Source organism: Physella acuta, unplaced genomic scaffold (genome assembly GCF_028476545.2).
Source record: "Physella acuta isolate Inbredline_101_S28 unplaced genomic scaffold, ASM2847654v3 ptg000821l, whole genome shotgun sequence".
In the NCBI taxonomy this organism is placed as follows: Eukaryota; Metazoa; Mollusca; class Gastropoda; family Physidae; genus Physella; species Physella acuta.
In genome coordinates this window covers 35,075-48,209 of record NW_026732339.1, presented here as the reverse complement: position 1 = coordinate 48,209, position 13,135 = coordinate 35,075, and the positions used below count along the sequence as shown (strand labels likewise).

General features: G+C 38.5%; 1 long non-coding RNA gene across 1 annotated transcript in view; it reads right to left on the bottom strand.

The window, feature by feature from the left end:
- LOC131951683 (uncharacterized) overlaps positions 1-12,014 on the bottom strand; it is an 87,775-nt gene extending 75,761 nt beyond the window's left edge. The window contains exons 1-2 of the long non-coding RNA XR_009388433.1: positions 11,834-12,014; positions 4,098-4,187 (exon numbers count right to left, since the gene is read on the bottom strand). This is a non-coding gene — a long non-coding RNA (uncharacterized LOC131951683). The remainder of the gene's footprint in view (positions 1-4,097; positions 4,188-11,833) is intronic.
- Positions 12,015-13,135: the final 1,121 nt, after the last annotated feature.

The window sequence follows — 13,135 nt, the reverse complement described above, 5'->3', positions numbered from 1 at the left end:
GACCCTTTCAGTCTATACCTCAGACCTGACACTTTCAGTCTATACCTCAGACCTGACACTTTCAGTCTATACCTCAGACCTGACACTTTCAGCTAGTCTATACCTCAGACCTGACACTTTCAGTCTATACCTCAGACCTGACACTATCAGCTAGTCTATACCTCAGACCTGACACTTTCAGCTAGTCTATACCTCAGACCTGACACTTTCAGTCTATACCTCAGACCTGACACTTTCAGCTAGTCTATACCTCAGACCTGACACTTTCAGCTAGTCTATACCTCAGACCTGACACTTTCAGCTAGTCTATACCTCAGACCTGACACTTTCAGCTAGTCTATACCTCAGACCTGACACTTTCAGCTAGTCTATACCTCAGACCTGACACTTTCAGTCTATACCTCAGACCTGACACTTTCAGCTAGTCTATACCTCAGACCTGACACTTTCAGTCTAATACCTCAGACCTGACACTTTCAGTCTATACCTCAGACCTGACACTTTCAGTCTATACCTCAGACCTGACACTTTCAGTCTATACCTCAGACCTGACACTTTCAGTCTAATACCTCAGACCTGACACTTTCAGTCTATACCTCAGACCTGACACTTTCAGCTAGTCTATACCTCAGACCTGACACTTTCAGCTAGTCTATACCTCAGACCTGACACTTTCAGACCTTCTATACCTCAGACCTGACACTTTCAGTCTATACCTCAGACCTGACACTTTCAGTCTATACCTCAGACCTGACACTTTCAGCTAGTCTATACCTCAGACCTGACACTTTCAGCTAGTCTATACCTCAGACCTGACACTTTCAACTAGTCTATACCTCAGACCTGACACTTTCAGTCTATACCTCAGACCTGACACTTTCAGCTAGTCTATACCTCAGACCTGACACTTTCAGTCTATACCTCAGACCTGACACTTTCAGTCTATACCTCAGACCTGACACTTTCAGTCTATACCTCAGACCTGACACTTTCAGTCTATACCTCAGACCTGACACTTTCAGCTAGTCTATACCTCAGACCTGACACTTTCAGTCTATACCTCAGACCTGACACTTTCAGTCTATACCTCAGACCTGACACTTTCAGCCAGTCTATACCTCAGACCTGACACTTTCAGTCTATACCTCAGACCTGACACTTTCAGCTAGTCTATACCTCAGACCTGACACTTTCAGTCTATACCTCAGACCTGACACTTTCAGCTAGTCTATACCTCAGACCTGACACTTTCAGTCTATACCTCAGACCTGACACTTTCAGCTAGTCTATACCTCAGACCTGACACTTTCAGTCTATACCTCAGACCTGACACTTTCAGTCTAATACCTCAGACCTGACACTTTCAGTCTAATACCTCAGACCTGACACTTTCAGTCTATACCTCAGACCTGACACTTTCAGCTAGTCTATACCTCAGACCTGACACTTTCAGTCTATACCTCAGACCTGACACTTTCAGCTAGTCTATACCTCAGACCTGACACTTTCAGTCTATACCTCAGACCTGACACTTTCAGTCTATACCTCAGACCTGACACTTTCAGTCTATACCTCAGACCTGACACTTTCAGTCTAATACCTCAGACCTGACACTTTCAGTCTATACCTCAGACCTGACACTTTCAGTCTAATACCTCAGACCTGACACTTTCAGTCTATACCTCAGACCTGACACTTTCAGCTAGTCTATACCTCAGACCTGACACTTTCAGCTAGTCTATACCTCAGACCTGACACTTTCAGTCTATACCTCAGACCTGACACTTTCAGTCTAATACCTCAGACCTGACACTTTCAGTCTAATACCTCAGACCTGACACTTTCAGTCTATTCCTCAGAACTGACACTAGTCTATACTTTACAGCCAACACACTGGAAGTGAGCTTTGACCTCATACCAAACTAGGATCAAATGTCGAAGGCTGGTATACTGCCAAAGGCTGGTTTACTGCCAAAGAACATGGGCCATACTGTCACAGTCATTATTCATCTTACAGCCTCAGAGAAGCATTCGCAGATCCTAGCTTTCATCATGTGACCTTTCTGTCTCCCCCCCCCCCCCCCCCCCGACCCCCAACACCTGACTCCTCCATGCCAGGTCTTCAGATCACGTGAGAGCTATACCTGTTACGACAGGCTCACCCGTCTGGTTTTTTATTCTGATTCCAGTTCCAATGGGTTTACGCTAGATAATCTAGTTCCAATAGGATAACGCTAGATAATCCAGTTCGATTGGTTTACGCTAGATAATCCAGTTCCAATGGGTTTACGCTAGATAATCTAGTTCCAATAGGTTTACGCTAGATAATCCAGTTCGATTGGTTTACGCTAGATAATCCAGTTCGATTGGTTTACGCTAGATAATCCAGTTCCAATGGGTTTACGCTAGATAATCTAGTTCCAATAGGTTTACGCTAGATAATCCAGTTCGATTGGTTTACGCTAGATAATCCAGTTCCAATGGGTTTACGCTAGATAATCCAGTTCCAATGGGTTTACGCTAGATAATCCAGTTCCAATGGGTTTACGCTAGATAATCCAGTTCAAATCGGTTTATGTTAGATAATCCAGTTCCAATGGGTTTACGTTAGATGATCCAGTTCCTTTAGTTTTGCATTGGATAATCCAGTTCTTTTGGTTTTGCATTAGATAATCCAGTTCCTTTGGTTTTGCATTAGATGATCCAGTTCCTTTGGTTTTGCATTAGATAATCCAGTTCCTTTGAGATTGCATTAGATAATCCAGTTCCTTTAGTTTTGCGGTAGATAATCCAGTTCCTTTAATTTTGCATTAAATAATCCAGTTCCTTTGGTTTTGCATTGGATAATCCAGTTCTTTTGGTTTTGCATTAGATAATGCAGTTCCTTTAGTTTTGCGTTAGATAATCCAGTTCCTTTGGTTTTGCATTAGATAATCCAGTTCCTTTGAGATTGCATTAGATAATCCAGTTCCTTTAGTTTTGCGGTAGATAATCCAGTTCCTTTAATTTTGCATTAAATAATCCAGTTCCTTTGGTTTTGCATTAGATAATGCAGTTCCTTTGGTTTTTATTAGATAATCCAGTTCCTTTGGTTTTGCGGTAGATAATCCAGTTCCTTTGGTTTTGCATTAGATAATGCAGTTCCTTTGGTTTTTATTAGATAATCCAGTTCCTTTGGTTTTGCGTTAGATAATCCAGTTCCTTTGGTTTTGCATTAGATAATGCAGTTCCTTTGGTTTTTATTAGATAATCCAGTTCCTTTGGTTTTGCGTTAGATAATCCAGTTCCTTTGGTTTTGCATTAGATAATCCAGTTCCTTTGGTTTTGCGTTAGATAATCCAGTTCCTTTGAGATTGCATTAGATAATCCAGTTCCTTTAGTTTTGCGGTAGATAATCCAGTTCCTTTAATTTTGCATTAAATAATCCAGTTCCTTTGGTTTTGCATTGGATAATCCAGTTCTTTTGGTTTTGCATTAGATAATGCAGTTCCTTTAGTTTTGCGTTAGATAATCCAGTTCCTTTGGTTTTGCATTAGATAATCCAGTTCCTTTGGTTTTGCGTTAGATAATCCAGTTCCTTTGGTTTTGCCAGTTTGACAATTTGGTTTACAACTTCCAACCCATATCTGAACAAGCATTATAGTTCCTGGCTGTAACCATTTATCTATGTTCCTTCCTTTAAGAATTGTGAACTGTTATCGATGCTGGTTTGATCGTTCTCATGCAACTAGCAATATTTTCATTTAATATTACATTTTATTTACTTCTAAAAAGTAAACTCAAAGCTGTATGCTAATGTCTAAGAATATTCAATTTTATGACTAATTTGTGGAGGAAAATTTTTTCATTGGGTACAACGCAGTTAATTAAATACATCATGTTTGCTAACTTTAAGTTCTAAACAACCGTAATAATTAAGTTATCAAACTTTGACACCCCTCAAGCTTTGACCACCTTATATTCACACAACGATTGACCACTTGGCCACTTCCCCTCCCACCACTGGCACCGTTCTGCGCCCGTCCCCCAGTCTGTCAGACAACCTTAAACAACAGAGAGCAGGGGAGGATTCCAGACCAGAAAACCCATAACCCTACCTGTCTTCTATGGAATCCGTTTAATCCAGGTCAAAAAGAACAATGTCAGTTCCAGGGTAACTCCTCGATATATACACCTTCCCATGGAACCTTTGAAACAAAGATACACAACTCTGTTAGATAAGGAAACGTAACTCGGTCTGCAGAGCTGAAGATATGTTCAACTTTTTTCTTTTGTTTTTCTTTGGGTGCGCCAGAACAAAAATAAATAAATAGCTCCACAACATTTTTGTAAAGAAAAATGAATCATGTAACAAACATATGAATAATAGAAGAAAAAATGTCTATCTTACGTAAATTCTGTAACAAATACATGAAGAGTACAACACTTAATTGTGGAAAGACTGTATATCGTACATAAATAGTGTAACAAACATAAAATGTACACACTTAATTAGCAGTGTTTCTCGTCCATGAATGGTGGATCCAACTAAGCGAAACACTGGACGTAAGTGAACCCAAACCAAAAAGAGGGCAACAATTCGATAGGATCGGGGGATCAACTCAGCCAGGTGAAGCTGTTAGATTGTAGCAGATAGATCCCAAGGTGGGGGGACAGCCAGTCTATCAGCTAGCAGCCATAAGCCAAGAGTAAGCAGTAAAGATCGAGTAATCGCATCATTTAACAAAGTAAGAACTGTTTCTGGTCAAAGATTAGGTATCGGTGGGATCACAAAACGAATCTTTGATTTGATTGGTGTATTAAACTTTACACTCTATCAGGGGTGGGTACAACGGTCCCCCCACTCAAGATTAGGGGCAACAAAATCAAAGTTCTGGAAAAAAAATTAAACTGTTGCTGCATTCAAAGAAATGCATCCCACTTTCTAGAAATCAGCTTGAGGCATTTATATCACACTTTCGAAGCACGTTTTGAAGCTTTTATTAAAGATTTAAAAAAAAAAGCTTTCCCTGATAGATAAAACTATCGATTCATTAAAGTATTATTTGACAAACCTCAATGACAAAACATCCCCATGCGAAGACCGAAATGAGAGTTTGACTTGTTATGTAATCGCTGACAAGGTTTCTTAAAGTAGAAGTAAGGGTTATGGAAAGATACTATATCGCACTATGATCTTTAATATGCCACAACTGTCCACTCGCTACCTAGCAAACATCTATACACTCAAGCACTGCTCACATCAAGTCAAACAGTTAAATCAATGCTCAAATCAAGTCAGATACAGACTCAATCAATGCTCATAGACTTTCGATGATAAGTTTTGGATGATGAGCCCAAAATGAAAATTGATGTCTGTCGTTGAACCAATCCTTAGTCCCACACGCATCAAAGGTTTATGGACACTTCGTCTTTTTAACCATTTGTTATCTACAAAATAGCCTTGGCCTTCTTGGCGTTGTCCTAGATTTTATCCATCCCATTTCCCATTAACTCGTATCGCTTTCTAAATAGCTTTCAATCTTTTTTTTTTTTGGGTTTAAGATTTATTTAAAAGTGAGGAACAAAAGAAATCTCTTCGCCCTATATTTGGTTGAGCAGAAAATCTAAAGACAGAAAAGTTCAGAGTGATGGGAACATTTTGGAAATACATTGCAAGGCACGTCTGCCTTTTACCAGGAGTGAAATGGACGGATTGATGTGTTATACAATAAACAAGAATGAAAGGCACAATAACAATATAAACGGGCCTAAGCAGGAATTCGTTAAGGAGCGAGGGGTAAAATGTCTCTTACATATTATATATATATATATATATATATATATATATATATATATATATATATATATATATATATATATATATATATATATATATATATATATATATATATATATATATAGTGGCGTAGCGAGGTCGGGTGTCACCCGGTGCGGCACTTAATGGTGTCACCCCCTAGAGGCGTAGCGACCCTTCCCGGGGACAAACTTTCAAGTTTTCGATTTGCACCCCCGCCCTCAAAGTTTTTCTCTATGTAATTTTGCTATTTTTTGCCTTAGTGTCACCCCCCCCTAAATGGTGTCACCCGGTGCGGTCCGCACCCCCCCCTCGCTACGCCCCTGTATATATATTTATATATATATATATATATATATATATATATATATATATATATATATATATATATATATATATATATATATATATATATATATATATATACACACACGCGCGTAGCTCGAGCAGTTTTATAACGTTGATTGTTCTGAAATTGTGAGACAACGGTGCGTGGGCTGGTGTTCTGAGCCTGACGTAAAGAAAACTAAAAGCTTTCTCGTACCTGGAGCGTCGTGTTCATTTTCTAATCAACGCGAGATTTGTTAAAAAAAATGTGTGTCGCTAAAACGAACGTTCTCATAAGATCGCTGGCTGTAAACAGTCAATCACGGTAAGCATACCTAGCGTGTAACTCTACACCACGTGATTTGCCGTGACCCGAGAGGTTGAGTAAAAAAGAGCGTGGCAAAGCGATGAGGTCATGCAGACATACGGGTAGCCTAGAAGGTGTGTACAAACTACCAAGGAAAAACACGGCGCCACAAGGCAGGGGAACAACTCGAGCAGCCTGATCGTTGAACTGCCGGTATGGAAGATCAATGAGCTCAGTTCACTGTATTACTGGCTAATTATATCTTAACACATTCATCAAGACAACTATTAAAACATTTGTAATAATAAGCTTTTAAATGCACTGAAAATACAATCAATTTTTAAAAAGTTCCTTTATAAAAGCATTCGTCACTAAAATGTTAAAGAAAGTTCATGAGAGCAAATGCTTTTATTAAAGAAGTTCTACTTATTTAATTTCTATTTTCACTGCATTTAAAAGATTATTATTATAGAGGGTTATATATATATATAATTATTGTACTTCAAAACTTCATCAGTAGCTTGCGATCTCTAAAAGACAATTTAATTATCTGCCCATTCTTACCAACTTTGGTCGTTCACAGGAGTGAAATCAATGATGTGATTAACCCTGTTTTTTATCTCCCCTTTTTTAATTGAATATAGCGATCCTTACATTAATGTTATATTAATTTTATTTTAATATTTAATAAAAAAAATTTGTTTTATATATTCTTGTGATGTCTTTAGAGACGAGCGAATCTATAGTCTTAATGCAGAGATGGGATATTTAAATAATTTGAGCAGTGGCGAGGCTGACCAAATAAATAGCTCTAGATTTGAGCAGTGGCGAAGCTGACCAAATAAATAGCTCTAGATTTGAGCAGTGGCGAGGCTGACCAAATAAATAGCTCTAGATTTGAGCAGTGGCGAGGCTGAACCAAATAAATAGCTCTAGATTTGAACAGTGGCGAGGCTGACCAAATAAATAGCTCTAGATTTGAGCAGTGGCGAGGCTGAACCAAATAAATAGCTCTAGATTTGAACAGTGGCAAAGCTGACCAAATGAATAGCTCAGATTTGAGCAGTGGCGAGGCTGACCATTCTATAACGAGATATGGGGAAATGATAGCAAGAAGGAAGTAATTTGTGTCATAATGAATCTAACACCACGAGCGTGATTCTTCATTAATTAATCAGCCATGTCAACGGTCTCATTAGCTTTACGGTCAAAAGGTCTTCAACTCGATAAGGTCTACAATCCCAGGGGAGGGAATCCCCGGAAATAGGCGGAAGTAAAGGCAGATAGGCGAGGTGTGGGGTTGGCCGGTTGGCTGCTGAATCTGATCAAATTTTGGCGCAGAAAAAAACGCTAGTTGTCAATAATAAATTCTCGAGATAATAACCATATTAGCAAAATAAACACACGGTCCTAGATTAGTGTACAAAATACGCACATGTATAGTAATAAATACAAACTGATCAGAATAAACACATACACATCAAAATTTCTATGATTGTAATCATATGGCTTTCTATGATTGTAGTCTCATATTTTTCTATGATTGTAGTCTCATGACTTTCTATGATTGTAGTCTCATATTTTTCTATGATTGTAGTCTCATGACTTTCTATGATTGTAGTCTCATATTTTTCTATGATTATAGTCTCATGACTTTCTATGATTGTAGTCTCATATTTTTCTATGATTGTAGTCTCATGACTTTCTATGATTGTAGTCTCATGACTTTCTATGATTTCTCATATTTTTCTATGATTGTAGTCTCATGACTTTCTATGATTGTAGTCTCATGACTTTCTATGATTGTAGTCTCATATTTTTCTATGATTGTAGTCTCATGACTTTCTATGATTGTAGTCTCATGACTTTCTATGATTGTAGTCTCATGGCTTTCTAAGATTGTAGCTTTCATGGCTTTCTATGATTGTAGTCTCATGACTTTCTATGATTGTAGTCTCATATTTTTCGATGATTGTAGTCTCATGTCTTTCTATGATTGTAGTCTCATGACTTTCTATGATTGTAGTCTCATATTTTTCTATGATTATAGTCTCATGACTTTCTATGATTGTAGTCTCATATTTTTCTATGATTGTAGTCTCATGACTTTCTATGATTGTAGTCTCATGACTTTCTATGATTGCAGTCTCATGACTTTCTATGATTGTAGTCTCATGACTTTCTATGATTGTAGTCTCATGTTTTTCTAAGATTGTAGTCTCATATTTTTCTATGATTGTAGTCTCATGACTTTCTATGATTGTAGTCTCATGACTTTCTATGATTGCAGTCTCATGACTTTCTATGATTGTAGTCTCATGACTTTCTATGATTGTAGTCTCATGTTTTTCTAAGATTGTAGTCTTATTTTTTTCTATGATTGTAGTCTCATATTTTTCTATGATTGTAGTCTCATGACTTTCTATGATTGTAGTCTCATATTTTTCTATGATTGTAGTCTCATGACTTTCTATGATTGTAGTCTCATGACTTTCTATGATTATCATTGATATTATCAATCCATATTTTGTGTAGCATATTTGTATGGGCGCTGACACGGTAGAAGTGAAGCAGGAAGTGGGACAAACCAGGAAACATGAGAGTAAGATAGGAGGATTGTCCCGTTTGGTGAGGGGGACAAACCAGGAAACATGAGAGTAAGATAGGAGGATTGTCCAGTTTGGTGATGGATGCTCAAACACAGACAGCAGTTCATGGCTGGCAAGATGGAGTGGTTAACAAGATGATAGGAGTGATGCGTTGGGGGAGGGGGGGGGGGAAGAAAAATGGCAAAATAGTTTCTGTATGACAGGGTAAGAAAAACATGGCGCCGTGTGTCTAGCACCAGGAGAGTCTGGCTATTAACCAGAGTTTCAAGACCAATAGATCTAAATCATGTGGCCTGCCCCTAGTTTTGTAAACCGTTTACTTGGGTTAAAGTTAATAGTGAAATGTAACCAGGAATAAGGAACCGAGTAAACAAATCGTAATACAAGGTTCAATTCTAGCTGGTATCTAAAGCAGAACTCAATGTGCATATGGTACACTGTGGGCCGGGCAATGAGGAGTGGGGGGGGGGAGCAGAAGGGGTGGTCAACTAACTGTAAATCTTATTGTTGGTTTGATTAGTTTGGTCCAACATCACTTGCGACAGAATTCTTTAGGTGAACAGTTTCATCATCGTTGTAACCAGAATCATAACCCATGAAGCTTACACAAAAAGAAATAACCAGTCAGGGTGACCTAACCAGTCAGTGTAACCTAACCAGTCAGGGTGACCTAACCAGCCAGGGTGACCTAACCAGTCAGGGTAACCTAACCAGTCAAGGTGACCTAACCAGTCAGTGTAACCTAACCAGTCAGTGTGACCTAACCAGTCAGTGTGACCTAACCAGTCAGTGTAACCTAACCAGTCAGTGTAACCTAACCAGTCAGTGTAACCTAACCAGTCAGTGTGACCTAACCCGTCAGGGTGACCTAACCCGTCAGGGTGACCTAACCCGTCAGGGTGACCTAACCCGTCAGGGTGACCTAATCAGTACGTGACTAATAACATGCAGTGACTAAAAGAGTCAATTGGACCTTATTGATGGGGGTGATGTGTATTGCTACATGTGCACTTATACATATTTACTATATAGATGTATATTAGTCAATAGGCCTACTTGTACACATGTAGTTTAGTCAGTATTTGTACACATGTAGTTTAGTCAGTACTTGTCACATGTAGTTAAGTCAGTATTTGTACAAATGTAGTTTAGTCAGCACTTGTACACATGTAGTTTAGCCAGTACTTGTACACATGTAGTTTACTAAGTACAAGTACATATATAGTTTAGTCGGTACTTGTTCACATGTAGTTTAGTCAGTACTTATACACATGCAGTTTAGTCAGTACTTGTTTATATGTAGTTTAGTCAGTACTTGTACACATGTAGTTAAGTCAGTATTTGTACCAATGTAGTTAAGTCAGTATTTGTACAAATGTAGTTAAGTCAGTATTTGTACACATGTAGTTAAGTCAGTATTTGTACACATGTAATTAAGTCAGTATTTGTACAAATGTAGTTTAGTCAGTACTTGTACACATGTAGTTAAGTCAGTATTTGTACAAATGTAGTTTAGTCAGTAATTGTTCTATTGATAATGTGCCCGTTTATTGTTTAGGACGTATTAGAAAAACATTTTTAGAGACGTTGCCACCCATCTTACCTTATAGATGTCATGTAAGTTTTTAAATATAACAGTGCCATCAACCTCCCCCACATATAATAAAACATTGTTAAAACACTTGATCTAAACCGAATATGAAGCGCTTACGATCAAGGTCACAAAGTAACAAAACAATGAGCCACCACCCCCACCTTGTTGTAGCACATAGGATATGAGCTCGTTTATTTTCTGGTTGTAAACTTCTGTGTCATTTTAATACACATGTCAGGGGCACATATTGCATATGAAAACAAATAAAGTTTAGTCAAGTAATTGAAGTGCAATATGGTTCTACTTTAGTCTTAATAGCACTGAGGATGTTTAGCCTTAATCGCACTGAGGATGTTTAGTCTTTACTTGGAAAAGACCGACACATTCCATGTATGAGCGGTTCTTCTATCAACTACTCCCGACTCACCCCTTCACCAGTAGAAATTTTCCTTCACTGGGACGCCCAGTAGATTTCAGCATAACCTCCCCTCCCCAGCCAACAGGTGTATAAACACACCACTACCGCTGTGTGCTACATTCCCCTCATTACGAATGTGGTCTAGCTGACCTATTGGACGCTACAGGAACGGTATTTTTTTTTAAATTAGCAATCTAGCCTAAGGTTTTGTTGTTACAGTGTTTTCTAAATCTAATCAGCATTCTTTCATTTTTAAATATATAGAAAGGTATTAAAGACCGACACAACATAGAAGGGTATCACATGCCGAAAAGGCTGTCACCTATTTAATCGTAAATAAAGATCGAGGTATAGATCTAGGTATTGATACAACTTACATAAACACACTTAGACAATTATAGTTTTAGGTCTATAATATTTCCTATAAATACACGTTGTATTATCGATATCTCAAATATGTGCATAGGATATGTTTCTTATGCCTATATATGAAGACCTTTATATGCCTATAAAATACAATAGAGGCCTAGTAGCCTAATCTAATATATCAAATTATACAGGCATGTCTGTAACATGGCTATAGGCCTACATATTACATAATTTAATTACATAAAAAAGAAAATAGGTTTTTATGAGACATCTTATGCCTAATAATAATAATGTGTTAATATACTGTGTGATTAGTTACTATAGTTAGGGTCAGTGATATCTTTATAAATTAGACCACAGCGCTAAGTTGGCACACACGCTGTTTGTTTATGGTGAATAAAGAAGCAATTACCTTTCTTAGACTGTATCAATGCACACGGCATAGCACAAAGAGAAAACTATCCATGAAAACGTCGTAGCACAAGTAGCACGGTGCACTAGAGAGATGTGTCGGAACGTTCCCACTCATGAAATCCACCCAAGCAGGTAGCGGTAGGCCGGCACCCACTGGCTGAGGTGGGGTGGGTACAAGGACGGTGCTTGGGAGAAAAAAAACTCGACGAAATAACCCCCGCGTCTTGACGTTTAGGCCAGCGGGGAGGGTGGGCGGGGTTTGAAAACGGTGTCGGCTATGTGAAGGGGACATAAGCCACTGAACGCGCTCTAGGTCCGATAGCAACTTTTATCAAGCATTGGGTACAAATGTGCGGGATAGAAAGAGTCAAGTAGAAAATACTTCAAGGGAATTGTTGAACACTTTTGTTTTCTTTTAAGATCTGACGTATTCTACTTTGTTCCTAGATCAACTAGTTTGGATCCACTTTGTTCTTAGATATGATGTATTGTTCTACTTTGTTCTTAGATATGATGTATTGTTCTACTTTGTTCTTAGATATGATGTATTGTTCTACTTTGTGCATAGATCTAACAGTTTGGTTTTACTTGAAACCAGACTTGAGTTCAAATGTTTCTATTAAGGTAAATTTACGTGTATTGAATTGGGCGTTTAGTGTGATCAGCCTTATAGGTTCTACACGTTTAGTGTGATCAGCCTTATAGGTTCTACACGTTTAGTGTGATCAGCCTTATAGGTTCTACACGTTTAGTGTGATCAGCCGTATAGGTTCTACACCTCTGGCTTGACGATCTGGTCTGTTGCACAAGGCCTAGCAACACTGTGTCCCGTGCAACACTGTAAACATTCGCTATTTTAGGAGCGGATAAAAGGTTCCCCAAATCGGGTAGTAAAAATGAATTAACCTAAACTTGTGACAAGAACAGACACGTGACAAGAACAAAAAACACACATACAGCCACATTAAGCCAGTATGAATCACCCACATACAATGTGAGATTAAACAGCCTCTCTATGACATCACACAGCCTCTCTATGACATCACACACATACAGCCTCTCTATGACATCACACAAATACAGTCTCTCTATGACATCACACACATACAGCCTCTCTATGACATCACACACATACAGCCTCTCTATGACATCACACACATACAGCCTCTCTATGACATCACACACATACAGCCTCTCTATGACATCACACACATACAGCCTCTCTATGACATCACACACATACAGTCTCTCTATGACATCACACACATACAGCCTCTCTATGACATCACACAGCCTCTCT